At 34.2% G+C, this 22,412-nt stretch overlaps 1 protein-coding gene across 43 annotated transcripts in view; it reads left to right on the top strand.

Annotated features, from left to right (window-relative positions):
• Positions 1-22,412, top strand: part of PTPRD (protein tyrosine phosphatase, receptor type D) — a 1,139,994-nt gene that overhangs the window by 466,343 nt on the left and 651,239 nt on the right. For all 43 annotated transcript variants that reach the window (XM_027881066.1, XM_027881067.1, XM_027881087.1 and 40 more), the window contains one exon: positions 14,113-14,161. The gene's annotated coding sequence lies outside the window, so the exon portion shown is untranslated. The remainder of the gene's footprint in view (positions 1-14,112; positions 14,162-22,412) is intronic.

Raw genomic sequence — 22,412 nt, 5'->3', positions numbered from 1 at the left:
ACGCTACTAGTCTTTCATAGCTATAAATGTCGTTGCCTGTTCATTAAGTGCTTTCTCTAGAATCCGCACAACAACAGAAATATTTAAAGGTATTCTTTAAACTGTCTCTGTTTTTTTTTAGCTTCCTCCATTAATGAAGACAACTTGGAAGGAAAAATTTATCTCTGCTTTAACAAAATATAATTGTAATTCTTCCAATGTTTATAAACAGAAAACAGTTCAAAAGTCTTTATCTTTGAAGTGGTTGAACACATGTTAATCTCAGCTTAAAAATGAGGAGACTAAAAAGCAAAAAGTTAATCTCAATTATTTGAATTAACAGCTCTCCAGTTCTGAATTTGTGGGATCATATTGCCTATCTTATCAGAATATCATATAGCAAATGCATTGAAGCACTATACTTCTAAAAGATATAAAAGTAGTTTTGTAATTAAAAACAAATTCATTAATTTCAAAATAGAACTCCAAACATGGTCAGATTTTATCATTATCTCCCATTGATATCTAAATTTTTTACTTCATTGGAGGTTTTAATGAAAAAAACCCACGCTTTTTTTTAGTTTTCCCAGTAAAAGCAGATCCCTCATGAGCTTGTTGTAGAATACGTACAAATTGTTAGTAATACAGTCAGATCACACAGTGCATCAGAATCAGACTTAGAGCAGTGTGGTTCACATTGGCAACTTTCTTTCTTTAACGTAATCTCCACAGCAAATAACTATAAAGTTGACACAGAATATGTGTAAGAGAAGTGCAAGTTAAACATTATAAGCCATCTTTCCAGGCATTTTCCCTAAATGCATTTTAACAAAATTTCAAGTTTTCTGGGAAGCAAAGAGGTATATATACAGTTTACAGAAAGAAATTGCAAAGTAGCTTGGTCTTACTCTGCACTTAGGAACCCTGAATTCTTTCTTTGTTTTGTGACCTGGGGATGATCTGACATTTCTTACTGACAGTGCTTTGATGGAAAATTTTCTGTCTCAGTATCCAATGAGCAGTTGTGTAAGGGCACTGTCTGTCTTTCTCCTTGTCACCTCTTCCCCTCACTCACACACACATAAAAGCTTTCTAATCACATACTTCCTTGAGAGATGCAATAGAAATTGTAGATTGATAGTGGGAAATACTTTTCAGACATCTGCCATTGGTTTTCAGTGCAGGTCAAAGTATTATTAAATCATATAGGTGAAGTGTAGAGACATTTATTTTACTGGTTTCTTTGTGTGTTTTCACATAAAACACTAAAGTGTTTTATTGTTGTCTGTATGAAAACATATCCAAAAAAGTACATATATGATATTTTTTCTAGAAATCTATATCCCATGATTTGATAATTAATACTTACGATATAATGCTGCAGAATGTATTCTTAGACAACTACTTGCTTTAGGACTCACATTCTCTTGGAACATATTATCTGGGAAAAAGTTTGCATCTAAATTTCAAATTTTAAAACCAAGGCTGCTAAAATTTCTACAGATATTAAAGTAAGTGTCTACTCTCAGGACCCACAGAGAAGCTCAAGTTTTGCATAATCATTTTATGTAGAATGTTGATTGTTTTTCTTTACCTGCTGTTAAGTCTAAAACTAAGAAAATATTCAAGTTGATAATAAGGCTTAGTAAAGTGGAAAGTTAGTAAATTATGTGAATGACATAAAACCAAGGGGCATCTCTTCTTGTTGGATAGTTGATAAATTTTAATGAAACTTTACAATCCATAAAGTAGTCATTTTTATATGGTATAATGAGTGCTATTTAAATGATAAGGTGATTAAATATAAGACATATATAGAATCATAGAGTCACAGAATACACAGAGTTGGAGGAACTCATGAGGATTATTGGGTCCAACTCCTGGTCCTGTGCAGGACACCTCTAGAATCACACCATGTTCCTGAGATCATTGCCCAAATGTTTCTTGAACTTAGGCAGGTTTGGTGTTGGGACCACTTCCCTGGGGAGCCTGTTCCAGTGACCAAACACCCTCTGAGTGAAGAACCTTTTCCTGATATCTAAACTAAAACTTCCTGACACAGCTTTACTCCATACTTCAGGTAGAGAGTACTCTTACAGGATGATAAAAAATACGTTTCATTTTAAGTGTGATTTACCTCCAGCACAAATAGCTGAGAGAAGCTGTGAATTTTCTGATATTAGAACCCCACCGAGTATATCTGAGACACAGACTATACGTTTCATCTCTCTCTAGTACTTTTGTGGTGGCTCAGAATGTTGGTGGTGCAGCTATGGGAGCAGAAAAGCACTGGTTGCTAAAAGGCATGTTCAGACATTAATTTCCTGAGCAGGATGCTTACATCTGGTGAAGTGCAGTTTCTTTTCTGACACTTCTATTCCACAGCCAGTTTGCACACTTCACATTCCCACAAACTGAGGCCCAGTGGCTGTGACCCAGCACCAGAGTCCCAGGAGCAGGACACTCAGGCTAACTCCTAGTGCACTGCACCTGGTTGGGCTGCCAACATCTGTGCTCTATTGGCTCCACCTCAGCAGAGCACTGGACACCCATGGAAGTGTGTTGCTAGAGAACTACTGTTTTTGCTCTCTATTATGCTGTATGTTAGACAGCAGGCACACACTGATAATGTGGCTCTGATCAGCCTCTGTGACTCTCACCCCATCTGATGCCAGTTAGACTCTTGTCACCAGGGTTTCTGTCAGTCTACTACCTCAGACGTCTTAAAAAATCTTTGACTTTAATAAAAGGACAAAAATCCTTCTTGTCATAAGCTACCTGAAATATATAATTGATACAAATAGCGATGAGTTTAATTTTCCATTATGAAAAATAATGAATTATAAATGAAGAAGACATCCAAAATAAAAGAATTCTGCTGTGCAACAATTTGTGGGGTTCTGAAGTGTATATTTGTTCAGAGAGAGAGCGAAACATTTATTTGGTCCTCAAAAGGCACAGGAATAGGTCAAGAATGTGGAAGATCCAACTTTCAGTGCTTACTGGTGGGATTCAGAGTTACATTTCACAGCAAGTAACTGTGAACTGGATACAACAGAGATGTGAATCTGTTCATTCTGTGTCTGTTGAACAAAAAAATAAGAAGACTCACACCTTTCTGTTAACCACAATAATGTCATGAACTTGTTCCTTTTATGTTTTTCCCACAAACTATACACCCTAGTTCCTACACTCCTGAAGGAAAACAGGTTTAGAAATGGTAAAACTTAAACAACACCGACATTTTTTCAACTAACAAACTGCAAAACATTTGCTCTCACACAGAGCAATCTGCTAGTGCTTTTTGACAGCAACTTCATAAAAACAATTTTTAGTTTCTAGCTGTCCTAATGAATATGTGATAAGATATTTTCAGTCTTCTAGACAATTCTGTGCTCATCATAAATGAAAAAAGCGATACGTTACACTTTGCACCATACAGCAATGCCCAACACATTATTATTTTTAATCACAAACACAGAACACATCCCCATTTTATGGTATATTCCACCATTATACATCTTCCTTCATTAACTGAGACGAGACAATGCTGAAAAATTGTCTTAATGTTGTAAAGCATCAGTCCTGCAGAGCAGCTCCTGTGCATTCATTCATTGGTGAGCACAAAATGGAAAGAAAAGTAATTATTTTTAAAAATGCTTTTACTTTAGGAGGGCATTTTCTTTTCTCTGATTGTGATTTACCAGGCGTAACATTTTGTAGTTATTCAAACATTGTAGTTCAACAACAACAACAACAACAACAAAAAGTATACAATAAAACTTCAGGTGTAGAGCAAGATGTTTTTTAACAGAAAATTTATGTATTTTTTTCACTATTTGTAATTCTTCAGTAAAAATTATAATCCAAAACATGTTTATAAATAAAATATTTCTACTTGAGACTTTTCTTTGTTAATTGCAACAAAGCAAGGTGTGACATGAGAAAAAAATCTGCCTATTTTTTAGCTCTGAGCTATTCAAAATTGTTTTCTTACATACTTATATGCTTTAAGTGAGCCTTAGCCTTTGACATGCACATTGTATAGCTGTAAAGTAATATTGTAGAGGACAAATCATTAACCTTTTTGTATTAGAAGTGAATGTTTGTTTTCCAGCGGGAGTTCGGAAGCACTGGTTTAACTGGAGTCTTCATCAAGGAAAAAAAATCAAGCTGGCAGTTGTGAATAATGGTAGCAATTACCATTATAGTCCTTGGTTCTGAACCCTTTCACTCTTCCTTTTAACTGTTTTATTTCATTTATCTAAAACATTTCTCTACAAATCAACTATTTTATGATGTGATTTCATACATTTTCTCATTCATTAAAGTATAACAAACAAAAAACATTGTTGGTAAATAAAGAGGAAATCTGTCCTGCAGCAATGTATGATATTTTCAATAGTTGTTTCAAGAGTACTGCATGCCACCTGTTAGTATTTGGTAATCTAGGTATGCTGATTTTTAATGATTCTAGTTTATATGAATAATTAAAATAGTTTTGATTCTAATATCATTTCCAGCTGTTAAAATTGTCTTTCAAAACTTCACAGTAAAAAGACAATTACAAAAATATGGTTAAATACTCAACAACACACCCCCATAAATGGAATTGACAGAGGAAATGTTTTATTATTTAACCTAGGGCACAATAAAAGGGATAATAAAATAAATTCATCTTGTCTATTCTGCACTCTCAAAACTGCATGTTTGTGCTGTGTACACCTGCTTCTGATTTTTCTCATGCCTATAGAATTTCTGGTATGTTATTACTGGTTTGTCTTCTTATCCTAAATAATAACAAAACAGGACAGTTATGGAATCATTTGAAAGGTTTTGTATAGCATAAGAGCACATAATTACATTAAGGTTAATATAAATCACAATTTTCCAGGTTAGATTTCAGTGATATTAATTTAAAGTCTTTGAAAATAATAATCTTTTGTACCATATGATTTTCCATTATTTTTGTGGTGTTTCTGTCTCTCTCTTTCTGTGTCTTCTTAAATAGTAAAAGTTTTCACTGAAAGCAACTAAAAGAAGTAATTTCATTGCTACATACTGAGCTAACTAGGATTATAGTGCCGTACTGGACTAGCCCATGGGTGAACCAACAGACATTCCTGAATATTTTCAGTTCTGTTTGCTATGTGGCTGAATTGAGCTCATGTAATGAGCTCAGAGGCTTGTGATCAGCACAGAATCCAGTTGGAGACCCGTAGTCAGTGGCATTCCCCTGAGAACAATACTGAGTTCAGCCTTATTCAACTTGTTTATCACTGACCCGGACAAAGGAATAGAATGTTCCCTGATCAGGTTTGGTGATGACACTAAACTGGGGGCAGTGGCTGATACACCTCATGCTGCCATTTAGTGGGACCTTAATAGGCTGCACAGCTGGGTGGACAGGAACCTAATGAGGTTCAAGAAGGGCAAGTATAGGGTCCTGCACCTGGGGAAGAATAACCCCAAGTATGTTGAGAGGTTGAGAGCTGACCACCTAAAGAGCACCTCTGGAGAGAAGGATCCAGAAATCTCAGTGAATGACAAGTTGACCCTCAGTTGGCAGTGTGTTCCTGCAGCCAGCAGGGCTAATGGTATCTTGATATGCATCGGGAACAGTGTGGTCAGTGGGCTGAGAGAGAGGTTTTAACCCTCTACTTCTCAGACTGTTCCCCTCTACTTTACAGAATCACAGAATCGCTCAGGTTGGAAGGGAGCACAGTGGCTCTGATTCAACTTCCCTGCTTAAGCAGGGTCATCCTAGAGTGCATGGCACAGCAGGATTGTGTCCGGGTTGTTCTGAATTATCTCCAGCGTGGGAGACTCCACAGTGTCTCTGGGCAACGTATTCTAGTGTACAGTCACCTGCACAGTAAAGTTCTTCCTTGTATTCAGATGGAACTTTCTGTGCATCAGTTTCTGTCCATTGCCTCTTGTCCTATTGTTTGGCACCACCAAGAAGAGCTTGGCTCCATTTCTTGGCACTCTGCCTTTAGATGTTTCTAAACATTTGTGAGTTCCTTTCTCAATCATCTCTTCTCAAGGCTGAGCAGGCCTGACTGTGAGATTAGCTCAGCTGGTTAGAGGATGATGCTAATTATGCCAAGGTCCGGGGTTCAATCCAGGCCATTCAGTTCAGGCCATTCAGTTCAGAACTGGACTCAGTGGTCCTTGTGGATCAAGATGCCCATGGAGGTTGTGGGGTCTCCCTCTCTGGAGACATTCAAAACCCACCTGGATGCATTCCTGTGTAATCTGCTCTCAGTGATCCTACCTTGGCAGCAGAATCTCCAGAGATTCCTCCTAACTCTAATTCATCCGTGACTCTGTGAAATACTAAAACTGGATTATTAATATAAGCAATATTAACATAAGTACTTTTTAAAATGGGTATTTTAAAGGGAACTACTACATCTTATGCCTCATTTATCATATGCCCTTCTCCTCCTCCTGTGAAATTGTAAAGTGTTACCTGAAAAATTTTAGGTTTCAGGTTTCTTTTTTTTTTCCTTTTTTTCCTTTTTTTCTTTTCACCACACAGACTTGGTTTAAGTTTGTTTTAGAAAAATTAAGTCTTCATTTTTCTGTAAGTGTGAAATAGTATTATGATGTACTAGTGGGTTCTGCAAATTATCAGTAAGTTTTTTACCAGTACTTCTTAAGTTCCACCCATAAGCTTATATTATTTATTCAGCATTTCTTGTGCCTTGGATCAAGTCAGAATCTTATTCTTTTGTTTTCTTATTGTTTTTCCCTGACTCTTAGTGATGTGTCTTCTGATAAAGATGTACTTTTTTTTTTTTTTTACCAGTTGAGATTTGCAGAGGATGTTTTGAAGGGGTTGTTTGTCTGAAACTTTGATGTTTTGCAGTGCTAATATTCTGCATACCATGAATTGTCTGAGTAAGCCAGGAACTCTGCGTGTCAGAACACATATAACATGACAAACATTAGTCTGATGACAAACATTTGGCAGATCATTATGATCAACACAAAGCATAGCTCCTTGTGTATATTGTGGGATGCTTTTATCAAGACAATGATCTGATTAAACATTTCTGCAGATCTGATTTTCCCTATGGTAAAAGTAATTTTTCTAGGGGTCTTGGATACTTGTTTTAAGGAAAAATATTTTTTGATTTTTAAATTTTTTACAGACATTGACTTTCTAGTTTTTGCAACCACTTGGGAAACAGATTAGTCATGAATGGAAATCTTCTTGATATCATTGTAATCAGGAGAATAGTCCAAGATTTGAAGAGTGGGAATGGCCTTCTGATATGGTCAATAAAAAGATTGACTAGATTATGCCGATGTTACTTCTTTTTTTCTGCTGTGTGGGCAAATTGATTAAAGAAAAATTAAAACACAACTGCAAAAATAACAGATCAAAAAATTAAATAAAATATTAAATAAAGGGGGAAACAGTCCCAAAGGCAATGGTTTTAAATTTGCCTTGAAAACCCTAAATACATTAGAGATCTGATGACTAACACTTTTGCATAATGGAAATTCCACCACAGGGTTAAGTCTAAAAATTTGTTGTAATCGGGTAATACAAACTCTGAAGAACAGCTTCAAGATCTAAATAACATGTAAACTGAAGGTTTAGATCAAATATTCAAATTGCATATTTTTATTTTTCAATAATTTAATTAATTTTATGACTCAGTGGATAGAGACATCCTGATTCATAAATAACTCATACTACATCACTTGCTAATAGCATTTGAATCCTTTATCTGCAAATAGCCATTTCCACTGTTTCAGATCTGCCTTTTCTCTAATAAGTGTTAGGTGATAGCATGATAATAACCCATAATAATTGTCCATCCATGCAAGAGTTAGCTCCCTTCCAGTTCACAATACAGTTGTGTTCACTTTCTCCATTAAGGAGGTGTCAGCTGTTCTTTCTCAACTACAGGTTTTTAACTCATGAGTACTTTGTTACCAAGAAGACTGTATACTAAACTTTTTAAACTGAGAAAACAACTCACTTTAGTGGTTTCACTTAGTATGTTTATGAACGAGTAAAACAGAATTTATGTACAGTCCCTGTAAAGTTATTTAGCTTGTTACACTTTTTCTAAAAAATTAATAATCTCAATATTGTCTGCACGTCGCAAAGTTGGTAACATAACTGGATATCCAGCACTTCTAATGAACACTTGCAAGTTTGAAGAGCCATACAACTGCATGAGAGGAAAATAAACAACAGTTCTTAATCTAAAAACTGTTGGACTTCAACCCTTTCATGTGAGAACATGTTGGACTCCTCTGATTTCAAATTATAAGAACTGAGTAAGGCACAAAAGATATTAGACTGAACTGACATAAACCATTCTTACTTTGGAAATTACATAGTATCTCACCAGAAATATTTACATTATGTTTTCTGAGATTTATCCTCTATTTAAAATCAATTTCATGGTCACAGGCATATTATTAAGCAGTGTCTATTTACAGTCTAGTGTATACTCTGGTACCTGTATATACATTCTTAACCCATAGTGCAGGTTTTATAGATAACTACTTATGAAGGACTGCATAACTAAAGTGACAAACCTCCTGAAACTTTAATTGTAAAATTACCAACATGATGCTGAAAGTAAATGTTAAAATCAATGCAGTTTGACAAAAATTCATACTGTTTATAAATGGTGCTAATTATGAGAATTACTTTTTCTGAAATGTTTTTTATGCCTTTGATTCTGTAAGGCAAATTTATTTATGAATTGCTAAAGCATTATCTTTTCCATGAGGGGAATAAAGAAAGAAATATTATATAAGTACATTTTTGTTAAGGGGGAAGTAGAGTGTGTGTGCTACTACATTCTTTTAAGCAGACCAGCAAAATCTGAATCAGATGTAACCACCAGCTGTTTGAAAAAATTGCTTTCAGTTAACAAGGAATCATTATTATCATTTCAGGTGGGGAGCTCCACAGGGGGTTGTTTTGGCCATGTTGTTATTCACTGTCTAAAAGAAAAGAGATTTGAATGATGGCAGAAACCATGAGCTTTAAAAATCTGTGGCTGATGGATAGCTGGGCAGAACTGTAAAAGCCCCAGAGACTGACCCCCACTCGACTACAACCTCCTTTCAGGTAGTTGTAGAGAGTGATGAGGTCACCCTTGAGCCTTCTCTTCTCCAGGCTAAACGACTCCAGCTCCCTCAGCCTCTCCTCACAGGACTTGTGCTCAGCCAGCCTCGTTGCTCTTCTCTGGACCTGCTCCAGCACCTCAATGTCCTTCCTGAATGAGAGGCCCAGAACTGGACACAGCACTCCAGGTGTGGCCTCATCAGTGCTGAGTACAGGGGAAGGATCACTTCCCTGCTCCTGCTGGTCACACTGTTCCTGATGCAGGCCAGGATGCCATCGGCCTTCTTGGCCACCTGGGCACACTGCTGGCTCATGTTCAGCCTCCTGTCGATCAGCACCCCCAGGTCCCTTTCCACCTGGCTGCTCTCCAGCCACTCTGTGCCCAGCCTGTAGCACTGCAGGGGGCATACTGCAAGGTGTGTGTCTGAGCATCACGAACACTGAACTTAAAGAGCATCTGCCCTGAAGTCTAGATGTAACCATTTCAGCACATAAACAAAAGGACTGAACAAAGGAATACTGCAAGAATTTATTTTTAATAGAGAGCATTTGAAAGTATTGTCTTGTAGAATATGGATTCTATGCTGTGTCAGGGAAGCCCAAACTGCAATGTTTTGGCAACAAAGCTAGGTTTTCAATTTAGATTAATACTGAGAAGAAAGAGAAAGTGAGGTATTTTATGCAATAAAATATAGATTATCTGCCAAGAAGTTTATATAGGTTATTATGAATACAATTTCCATAAGATAATAGAATTGCATACTTTTTTGAATTCTTGGGTTTTGACCTATGTAAACCTGTATTTTGTTATAAACCAGAGTATTCCTTAAAAAGGTTAAAAAAAAAAAAAGATTGTAAAATTTAATTTCTTCAGCAGGCATGTTTTTTGTCTTTTCAAGAAGTGCTATCAGATTGACAAAGCTTTTCACTCAGTAAGAACAGAAAAAAGTTTTGAAATACCTATTTTTGGTATATTGCCATAATTAAAGCACATAGATCAAACATAGATTCAGAAATAAGGAGTATTTGGCAGTTTTTTAAGTGAAGGGGACAGAGTTATCAGGAAAACTACAGAGCAGTCCTAAATAAAATGCATTCCTACTCTTCTTAATTTAGGCTTTACTTGAATCTGTTTCTAGTTGTAAAAGAACGATATAAAATAATCTATGAAACTACTACCCATCTCTTTATCATTATGTTCTCTCTCTAAAATCTAAGAAATTTCTTAAAAAGAAATAGAAGAAGGATCTTGTATTCATAAAGTAATAGAACCATTAAAGTTGGAAAAGACATCTAAGATGATCAAGTCCAAACTTTCACCCTGCACTGTTGTGTTCACCACTAAACTATTTCCCCAAGTACCACTCTATATAAGTTTTTGAACACTTCCAGGGATGCTGATTCCAGCACTTCCCTGGGCAACCTGCTCCAATGCCTGACTACCCTTTCAGCAGAGAAGTTTTTCTTACTATCCAGTCTAAACCTCACCTGATGCAACTCAAGGCCATTTCTCCTTGTCCTGTCACTTGTTACCTGGGAGAAAAGACTGTCCCCAAGCTTGTTACAGCCCCCTTTCAGGTACTTGTAGAGAGCAATAGGGCTAATCCTCCTTTTCTCCATGAAAAAAAACATTAGACATGCAAAAATTAACTAGATATTGCAGTAAAAAAGTAAATTACACTTCAACAAAATTTTAGTAATTCTTCTTTCATAGACTATTTGGAAAACTCCTAATTTTTTGGAATTAATTTCTCAGGGTGCTACTGTTGGGACTGAAATAACATTTTGGACGTTTTTCCTGGGACTGAATTTTACTATTTTTGTTTTTTGATACTAAGTGCAACTTTTGGACAAGGAAATCAGAATTAATGGGAGCAAAGTGATAATATACACTGTTAAAATTCCTACTGAAATTTGTCTTGGTAATTATCATCATAAAAGTAGTGGAACTTTTGCTCTATGCAATCAGTAGTTTAAATTCTAATTGAAAAAGACCACTGAAAACAGCATTTTAATCCCTTTTTTTTTTTTTTTTCTCTGACCCACTGAAAGAGAGGTACAATATCATTGCCCAGTGATGAGTCGTCATAGAGTAATGGTTACTGCCTGGTAGTTCCCATGGTGCCTTTAAATAAGTGGAGTTTTGAAAGGAGATTGAAAAGTCTACTTAATTAATGGTCATTATCAGCAGTTTTTAATTAAGTAATAAAGTTAATAGAATAAAGTATTTTCATAGAATCATAGAATAGATTGGGTTGGAAAAGACCTCCAAGATCTTCGAGTTCAACCCCTGATCCAACTCCAATTACTTTATCATGGCACTAAGAGGCACGTCCAATCTCTGTTTAAAAACCTCCAGGGATGGTGAAGCCACCACCTCTCTGGGCAGGCCTCCTGCTTGTTTTCTAAAATTGTGATGATTGCAGGTCTTGTGAAATTTAAATAAACTGGAGAAAACAAGCCTTAAAATCTTGAGAATTGTTGAAGAAACATCCTGCAATAGTGGGAACTGGCTAAACTTTTAAATGTTGATGAATAATGTCCTTGAGTTGTTTGTCTGCAAACTTAGAGAATAAATCACTTTTTACTTTAAATGAAACCAAATTACTTCCAGGAGGTAGAGTTCCTGTTCTCTCCAAAGTGCAATTAATTTGCTGGCAAAGCAATATAATGAACTATATCATCAATATTTTGTTTTTGTATGTATAGAAATAATATATAAAACCAGCGCTTTTCATCTAAACCTGAGAATGTTTAACCAAAACTCCCAAGATGAATTTGTGGAGCAGGAAAGTTTGTGGACGCAAAGTATTTCCAGCTTTTCTAGATCAGTATTTTAGTTCACAACACAACTAAGATTGTGCTTGAGGATTATTAACCTACAGTTTCCTCGTTTAAAGCACCTGATGGTTTCCTATGTAAGGATCAGCATGCTGCTACAATCAGCTGATACTGTAGGGAAGATAGTAATACACAGGTAATACATAGACAACCAATTTCAATCCCATATAATGTGTTTTTTTCAACTGGTTGAAACTGTAACAAAATAGTCTAGCACAATTGTTCCCCCACAGATTCAAAATAATAAAAAAGAAAAAGAGATGTTGTGAGACAAGTTAATTTAGACTCTTTTTAGACTCTTTTAGACTCTGCTTGCAAAGTGTATTTGGATTAAGAGACAGATTTTCACTTGCTCTGTAATTATCCTCTTAGTGGTGGTGTACTGCTGCTGTCCCAAGAAAAGAGAAGGGAAGAAAATTACAAAATACAAAAGAATATCATTTGTTTGGAGAGATAAGAGTAAGTTAAACTTTTAAGATAGGAACTTTTCAGAGTTTTTTTTTTTTTTCTTTTTTCACCATAGAAATATAATGGAAATATTGAATTATTATTTCTTAGCAACAGAACAGACTGTTCAACAAGTTGAGAGACCTAAGACTAACGTGTATTTTTGTGGTGGAAATCTAAAACTTTTAAAATGAAACCAAACTGACTATTTTAATATAAAGAAAGGCTAAATATATAAATTTTTAACCTCAGGTTTGTTTTTGGACGTGCTTAAAATACTTTGGAAAAAAACCCTGCCAATCCCTGAGCCATGAAAATTTTAAAAACAAACAAACAAAACCCCCACAAACAAACAAAAAACCCCAAACAAACAAAAAACCAAAACCAAACTAAACAGCATAACTCAGCAACAATCCCCCAAAACAAACAAAAACCCCCAAACCCCAAACCACAAACCTAGTTTATCTAATGCAAACACCATGGAAAAACAGTTAGAACCTGGCAACACTGCAAGCCCTGAATGGATAATCTGTTAATAGGATGTCTTGAATAATCTTTAGATTACAAAAACATACTTCCTCCAAAGCATACAGATTATCATTATAGCATTTAATATTCTGGTTTTATATGGTAATTACCATTAGCATAAAACTAAATAAATTTTATATCATGTTTATGCATAAATTTTCGATACATCCTTCTTTTCTATTGTTCAAAGAGACACGTTTTTACTTTTTGTATTTTCTAATATTTATTTGCCAGATTTTAAATTCTGAGCATTAATCTTCGTTAATGTTGCACTGGAAAGTGAAAAATGCCTGTATACAAAAAGTTGAAAACTAATTTGTTGCAGGAAAATCAATTTTAGATTGTTCTTATTAAGCTAATGGGTAACCTCAAACCTTATTAATGGAATAACCATGGTTATAGTATTGATAAATTTAACAAATCTTAGCAATTATAAAGAAATGCATCCAGGTCCATGAAATGAATGTTAATTCAATGATGAATCATTTGTATTTGATGATCATAAAGGAGATTGCTGCACTAATCTGTTTTCTTCCTCTTCTTTCATAGAAGACATTCCTTTTTTTGCATCCCCAGATTTACAAACATCCACTCCCAGTCAGACTCTCTATTGCTTTTACACCAAAGCATTCTCATCAGCTGTCACATAGTACTCTGATTCCTTTCAAACATGCAAAGTATATCCTCTATTATTATTTTAATTATTTTGATTTCTACTCCTAGAACCAAAATTTTAGATTATAGTCTGGGAGTTTTTTATTACCTTCTGAGCATTAAAGTAATTTGTCTTCCAAAGGAGCCAAATATGTTCAAATAAACTTCTCAAGTCATAATTTGAACTCTCTGGAGCGCAGCCTGAGCTTTTCTATCTAGATATTCCTAGAGTTTATTGGTTTCCACAGAAATTCACAACCTCTCATTTGCGGAAGGGAGCTTAAAATTAATTTTTCTTCAGAACACAATTGGGGTATTAGGAGAGGAAGACTGAACACATTTGAAAGCTTAGGCTTTTATTGGGTTGTTTTTCTGACATAAAATGTGCGTCTTTCAAAGTCTTCCATTCAAGGTTTAAGTCCATTGATTTTCATATAAGGAATACTTATGTTAATTATTTGCAGTATTGAACTACCATTTACTTGGTTTACTGTATATCTACTGTCTGACTATTTATTGTCAGTTGTGATAGAAAGCTTTTATTCTGTGTTTCTCAGATCTCAGGATAGAGCATCTTTGATTGAGTTCCAAACCTGCAAGCTCAGGGTGAGTAATTATTTTCGTTATTTCCTCAGCCTGAATAACTGTATTCTAGCATATGACAAGTTCCATGTTTCCTGGAACACAAAAAAAAGGTCACCCCCAGTCTGTGATAACGTTAGCTGGTAATATCGGAACATAATTAATCTCTTTTTATTTCAAGACATTGAGAGGAAGAAGGATTTTTATCCCCTACTATGTAACAATAAAATGAACTCGTTTTGGTTTTTTGTTTGTTTGTTGTGTGTTTCGACTGAAGAGATCATAACATAACCATACTTTCTTGCTACACGTGTAACTTGAACATGTAGCATTTGGAGACTAATGTTAATATAGTCATCAAACCCAGAAACTGACATAATTTCAGAGTGTGAGAGAAACCATAAACAAAAGAGGTAATGATCTGCAAAAATGACAGAGGTTCTCCAGACATAAACTGCATTTCTGTACATTAGATCTCTTGTGAGAAACTGTCTTTTCAGAATAACTAAGGGCCAGGCAGAAGAAAACAGTAACATTACCATGTTATGGGTTTTATCACAATGATTTCCTACCACCAGGAGTTTAATGTGTCAGTGTGGGAGAGTGAGAGAGAAGACAGATAGCTGTTATAACAAAAAATAAAATTACTGGAATCTTGTGTTTACTGTAAAATAATTTTCTATATTTTTTTCACATAATAAGTTTTTTTTGGGAAACACATTTAATGTGAAGTCATTTGAACAAAATATATTGATGTTTAGCATGTTCCTGAAAAAATTTAATAAGTGATATAATAAAGCTATTGAGACAAACATGCTTAAACAGGTTACCAAAGTATTCTCCTGTGTTTTAAGCTTGGTGCATAATATTAAACATAACAAAGCAAAGTGCTTGTTTCATAACAAGGCACAATATGATTAGCATGCAATTGAGATCAAACTAATGAGTAAACCTCATTTGTACAACACAAATAGCTGTCATACTCTGCATATATGGGCAACAAACAGTGCTTCTAGACAGTGGAAACCTAAGCCCAGGAGAACAGATCTGTCATCTCTGCTTTGTGATTTCACTCATTGAGTGAAGGTAGTAGTCCAAAAAGCACCATGGAAGAAACAATGATATGTTGTCATGTTGCTGCTTTTGTACTAAGTTACCAATTTTGAGCTCTAAAGTGTATTTGTGTTTCAGAGGCTACTTGTGAAAGTCTATAACATAAAATTTTGTAGTGTCAATTAAAAAAATCACATAAAATATTTTTTCTTAGTATTTGGACAGGTCTAGTAGGCTTTGTTTTCATCCTGTTTCTGTTGGTTTTCCATGAGATCCTTTCTTACTCCTTTGGTCATAGTATTTGAGGAGTCAAATTGATTATTGGTATCCCGCATGTTGCACAGCACAATTGTAGAGTCTTCCTTGCAGTGGGTAATTTAGATGTGTCTACAGTAGATTTAGAAGTATGTATTTTAAGTTTATGAAATGTTTTTAAATTCAAAATTCCTCAAATCTCATTTTTTCTAGATACCAGAATGTGTATAGGAACACAGGGCTTATTATGATTTCTGTAAAACTTCTGTACTCATAGAAATTCTTTACCAGTAAGAAAATCTAATATTCTCAAAACTGTTAACTGTATAGATATCTACCTCTTCAAGTTTGTTAGTTTCTGGTGGCTGAGGAAACGCTACAAGTATGTAGCAACAATACACTGAAGTGACTATTAGAGAACTCTCATTATAAAACCAGGATATTACATAATGTAAGATTCAGAGTAGAATTTTACCTTATGTTTTGAACAACTGATGCTATACAAAATATACACAAGCATATATGTGTGTTTACTGTGTATAATAAAGCTTTATTTTCAAAGAAAGAAGTACATAAAGACAATGGTATCTCATGCTTTGAGGAACCATTGTTTTAGCAATGTGCTAAAGCACTGAATATATGATGCAATTGAAATAACTGCATTAAATTATTGATAAATATAATGAAATTATGGTAAAGAAGTTTTTTTGTGATGTAAAAAAAACCCCCCAAACCAAAACACAAATAAGAACACCCAAATGATACACAATAGAGATCATTAACTTTTAAATGGAAATCCAAGGAAAAAAAGGAAAAAAAAATCAAAAGAAAAAAACCCACACACAACAAAAAACCACCAAAAATTAAACAAACAAGATAAATAAATAAATACATACATATATACATACATAAAAAAATATATACATATAAATAAAGACATGACGAGATCCTTTGCCACTTGTTTAAATTGGATCACTTAAGTTTAGCATACTTGGGGCAATTAAAAAAATGCAGTTGATAGGAATTTAATATGGAAGAGGGCTCATTTCCAATATTATATATTACATACTTACAATCTATTCAAAGTAGGAAGGTAAATAGCCTTTTTCTACTAGATGACATTTATGAAAATAATTTTCTTGTCTATCAATCTGTGTGTGGGACATCACAATTCATCATCCCAGAAATGTCACAGTTTTAAATTTTTTTATAGAATTAATTTACATTATCTAGAAAAGCAATATAACAACAAACAAACAACTTTTTTCACATCTTAAAATTATTCTTTTTTGAAGACAGAATTTGCAGACATAATCTTAAAATGCTGTTTTACCTTAATCTCTCTGGGTGCTGTATTAAGAATTATAAGGTGTATTTCTATAGATGTGCTTACATGTTCACTGGAAAAACCTCACTCTAGATGCTGCATTTAACACTGTATTTGGAAAACTTTACTTCTGATTACTTACTTACATAGGAATGGGTGGACATAAATACAAACATGTAAGGGCATGTATGTTTAAAAGCGTGTTCTTCTTCCTTAATGCATTCATATTTGATCCTTTTCAGTCCTTAGTGTGCATTTGTGCTGTATAAATAGACATGTACGCAAGCATACATAAAAATATGATTTATATATTTCCAGTGTGGCAGGTAATATACTCTTAAAAGCACTGTAAATGTGCTTAACCACTTGTTCTTTTAATGAAAATTTTAAACATACCTGTGATATACAGGGAAAAGTAGTATGAAAAATTTATCTTGTAATATTCTCAGTACTGGATTCCCTAGTGTGTGAAATGGTATGGATAGATATTTTGCAGTCCATGACACAGTAAAAGTAAAAGGTCATATGTAAATTAGGAGTAATTCTGGGGTTCTTTTACTGTTCTTTTTTTTTTTTCTTTTTAACAGTCACAAAAAATTACTCCTGCTGAAACATATTTTACCTAAAAAATAATTTCTTTTATTTGAAACACAAAATACTCACCTATTTATTTTTTTAATTAAGGAATAGCACCCATTAAAGTTAACCAACTTGCATATAATGTGATATGGAAAAAAATCCATCTGTATACTGAAAACAGCTTTCATTTTTTAATAAACATATTTTGAATATATTGATAAAAATGTCCTTCCATGGCCACAGCCTCAGGCAAATTATCATTAGAATAACGGTATGCAATCTTGATGACATTCTGTCTTTTGCACCTCTGAGAATGTAATTACATCTTTTGGGAGCATTTCTGAAGTTAAAAATCAGCTTTAAAAGAAGTTAAAATCAGCATTTTCAGATGGATGGAGCTAAACATGCAATGAGAGTAAGTCTCTTCAATGTAAACCAGAAACTCACATTACAATCCTCAAGGTTTTGCAGTGGTAATTATATCCTGCTCTTTAAAAGGAACTCTGCTAATTTTCAGCCAACAATTATTGCACCTTGAAACTTGCTTACAGAGTAGGAGACAAGGCTTGTGGACCAAGAGACAGGGCTATAATGAAGAACTGCAAAAGATACAGATTTCTTAGAAACTGAAGGAAGTTGAGCAAGAAAGAAACAATGTTGTTTTGAGCAAGAAAGAAACAATGGTATTATACAGATAAATGGGCATCATTTTTGGAAACAATTTCTCTAGTTACATTATTTAAACTATTCAGTGAGTAACAGACACCCCTTTCTTGACACTCTAGAAATCATTAGTAATGGACACAGTGGTGATTGTCATTGTCAATGGTTTATTAGGAACTGTTCTTAGACTGATTTTCTGATATATCTTTGAATTTCTTTGTCAATTTACAGCCATCCCACTAAACACAATTATTCTTGGTTGTTGTCGGGATATAGGAAATGGGGAGAAGTAGTTTGAAGCAATCACCTTATCTTCAAGGGCATGTCGATATCTGCTTATGTAAGCTTAGAGTTGCTCCCATTTACAAAAGATACGGAATAGAAAAAGTAAATTATAAATTAAAGGTAAATTTATCTCTTTCACCCAGTATCCAACATTATTACAGAATATATGAAACAGAAATTATTTAAAATTCAACATAACATGAAGTTTTCCATTTACTTCAGTAGACTTTTCTCTCCAAAGGAAGAAATTTCTCCTCGAGACCAAAAGATATCATATTACCATTTTATAATGCTGCAAGAGAAAATTACCACACATTGCCACACTGAAGAAATTGATAATATTGAATCAAGGATAAATTTAAGAAGTTTTCTTTTTGTTATTAAGGGCAACTATTATTTTTCTGGAATTTTTCCCAAAAGCTACAAAAAAGATTGCTAATAATACTGGTAGCTTGCAAATGAAGTCCTTTTTCATGCAGTTCAAAGGAGCTTGATCTCAACAGAAGTCCTTTTCAGTCAGGTCAACATACTATACTTTCTTAGATATACAGATATTTATATCTTTCATGTGAATTATTCTCACTGGGCTTGTAAAGAACATAAAATAAATTAGCGAGTCACTACTTTAAGCAACTCCCTTGCAAAAATGGAAAGGAAAGAAGGAATTTGCCTCAAAAAATTCGACAGAACTTTACAAATGCTATGTACAGTTTCCAGGGTATTGCTTAAGACATTGGGAACTAGAATGAATAACCCTTTGATGTTGTCTTTTATTTTCTCATTATTTTATATTTTTCATGAAACCAGAGATATGTTTACATTACTCACTGAAGGACTGAAACTGCTGCTAAAGCACAAGTTTATCAGAGATGTGATCACTTAAAATTCACACTGGAAATACAGTAATAAAAACAGACTGAATATTTAGACTTTTGCTAGGCTATTGTAGACATGCTTCAAGTGATAATGTCCTGCCTTTTCATCTTCATCCAGCTTCTCCTCCTGTATGAAACAGATTTTGTCGAAGAATATTCTGATTTAAAAGCATCCCATGAATTGTCAACATTTGTGGATCTGTGAAGAGATCAGCTCAAATCTCATCAATATTTGTTTGGTGAAATTGCAAAATAAGCAATTTTTTTTTCCATTTCATAAACAGTTATGGCTGATGTCAAGAAGTTATTTTAGAAACTGCCATGTGAAATTGTGTCATTAGCATGGGGTTTTCTCAATACTTCATATCCCTGGACAAATGTTGGCATAAAAATCCCACTGTCTTTCAAGGAAATGTTGTGTTCTCTTTTATGTGTGCATGTGCATATTCTGTGGAAGAATTTTCCTGCATCTTTATGCTCAGTAAGATACTGTGTAGAAATAAATATAGAAAACTTGTGTAATGAAAAAAAACCAAACTTTTTTTACAGTCCTCTTGGGATGATGGGTCCCACAAACACATGATGCCCTGCATAGACAGAGGAAAAATTATTTAGGGGATCATTTTAAAAGAAGATATGGGTAATACATTCATCTACATTCAACTGGGGATTAAAAGTCCAGTAAAATCTGATCTCAACTGACTATTTCAGAATTTTAAGGAGAAAATCCCTTATATATCAAGTAAACAAATAAAAAATGCAGTGTTAGTCTGAAGCAAAAGGCTGTTAAAATATTTTAATCCATAACTCCAATTAAAAATAATTAGTTATTTTAATAAACACATCAAAGAGCACAATATAAAATCTGACCTGACTCTGAATCAGGTCAAAGATTCAGCTGGCTCAGCCTGTGATTTTTCCAGTGCTCCCTGGCTGTAAAGGTTTAAGGCGATTTTTCTTCTGAATTAACTTCCAGCTTCTGTCAGTCAGATTGTCTGTTCCACTCCACTCACTGTATTACACTGAAGTGAAAAAGTGGGAAAGGATAACGAAGGAATCTGATAACACTTGAACTTTTTGTAGTTTTAGACTTTATTACTGGATAAACTGAGTAAAGTTTTTTGTGTTTTATTGTGTCAAATTCAACCAACCTTTTAGATAAGTTAAAAAAAAACCCAAAAGTTTTAGTTCAGAATGTAAGTCCTTAGAAATTTTAATCTCAATTAAAAAATTAAAGCAAACTAGAGAGGAGAAAAAGAAAGTACATGCCGTGTGCCAGAACACATATTTCTGTGTATGTGTGAGATTATATGATTTAAATACTCTTAGCAATTCCTTCAAGTATAATATCTTCCTTCTATCTCCTCCCAGTTCAGTCTAGTTTTTGTATTCATAAATTACTTGCAGCACATCTGAATGTACAACCTGAATGTGTGTGAGCAACTTCTAGAATATTATTTTCTTTTTTTGTATTTCCCCCCTAGGCACATCAAAAGTGCTATGTACCATGATTTGTCCTTTTCACTGCTGATAACTCTATCAATCCTTATCAGAGTTTGTATCTAAACTGAAACTTGGTATGCATCTGGACTATGTGTGTACTCAGAGATCAAGATTAGGCTGTTGTTGGATAATGTTATCAATAATGAGGAATTAGGGGAAAAAACAGAAGCAACCTGCATTCAGAAAACAACTTTGAGGCATATTTTTATCTGTCAAAGGCTTTTAACAGAAAGCAGGTAATTCTGGAGTTACTAACAGAGGAGATTTTATAGTATAACTGAGAAAAATTCGGCACACAATGTCAGCTTTACACAACAAATTATTAAGAAACTGGTACTCTCATCAGTAGATCACAGTTGGCAGTGACTGCCATATCTGAATTTGAGACTAAGCTGAATTTTATTCCTAAGTATTCTTGCTCTTTGATCCACTTCCTTTCTTTCAGTGCAAGCCATTGTCTTCCCTATCCAGAAAATCTACATAGCCGTTGTGCCATATAGACTATAAAAATAAAATATTTTTGAACACCAGCAGAACAGAAGGACACAAATCAACTGTACTCAAGTTGTATTGCAGAAAACGAGGACTGAAGAAGACAAAGCTATTTTTGTACCTAGAAATGTGTGAAAGGTCAAGGAAAAAAAAATCCAGTGGCTAGCAGAGATTAGTCATCTCTAAACAGAGAGAAACAAGTACGTATTTTTAAAAGAAATTGCTTTGTTCATACTTTAGCTTTTTTTTACCTGCTTCCAAAACTATTTAACTGCTTTGCAGACCAGGCCCAGTGATGCAAAAAAAGTAAAAGAAACCTAATAAAATTTCTAATAACCATAAAGATAGGTGATAAAGTCTATATAAAGAAATATCAGAATAAAGAATAGTTCTTTGTGAAGTAAAGAGTAAAACTGTTGCATAAGAAGAACAAGATTTTGTTGTTTTCAGGACGGCTTTGTTGAGTATTTATGCACTTTGGAAAGATTTTCTTATGTCACATATGTCTTCTCTCTTCAAATTCCACATTTTTTATGGTTAAATAGTATCATAAACATGATATTATTCTCTTAATTAAAGAGAAACTTCTTTGAGGGAACATGCCTTGAAAGAAACCTAGTAAAAGCTTCCTCCCAAAATGAAACATAGGCTATAAATGTTCATTATTAATTGATTCATTTTAAGCTAACAAAAGCATAGATGTAAGTTCTTTGACTTGCTTTTTTTGTTTGTTTGTTTGTTTGTAGGTTTTTTGTTTGGGAAGGGGGATTGGTTTTTTGTTTGTTTTTATTTCAGGAAAAGAATTATATGGTAGAACTCTAAAAGAGCAAGAATAGAGGATTCCCAAAGTGCCATCTGCAATTCCTTTACATCTACATGAAAAATACCAATTTTTTTTTTTTCAAGGTCCTATCAACACTACTGCCCATAAGGAGATAGGTTGTAATAACTTTCCTTCATCTATATCTCTTTTTAAATGTATGAAGGTCTAGCAGAGCAGTAATCTGGAAATGTTTGTTGATGTTAATATCCTTGGCAGGAATTGAGTGGAGGCAGATATTCTTTAGGGAAGTTGTTTGGTGTTTGTACACCTACTTGTTAAAAGAAATTCCGGAGGAGAAGCTCTATGGCAATGTGAAGCTCTCACCTGGGTACCTCAGAGCCTTTGCTAGCTGGTGGTTGCTTTTGGAATGCAGTGTTTGCATCTGAAATCTTATCTGTCTATTGTCATTATCCACCACTG

Source organism: Empidonax traillii, unplaced genomic scaffold (genome assembly GCF_003031625.1).
Source record: "Empidonax traillii isolate 1590-97213 ecotype Southwest subspecies unplaced genomic scaffold, ASM303162v1 scaffold83:size2986645, whole genome shotgun sequence".
NCBI classification, from domain to species: Eukaryota; Metazoa; Chordata; class Aves; order Passeriformes; family Tyrannidae; genus Empidonax; species Empidonax traillii.
Note: the sequence above shows the minus strand (reverse complement) of the source record. Positions and strands in the feature narration are given on the sequence as shown.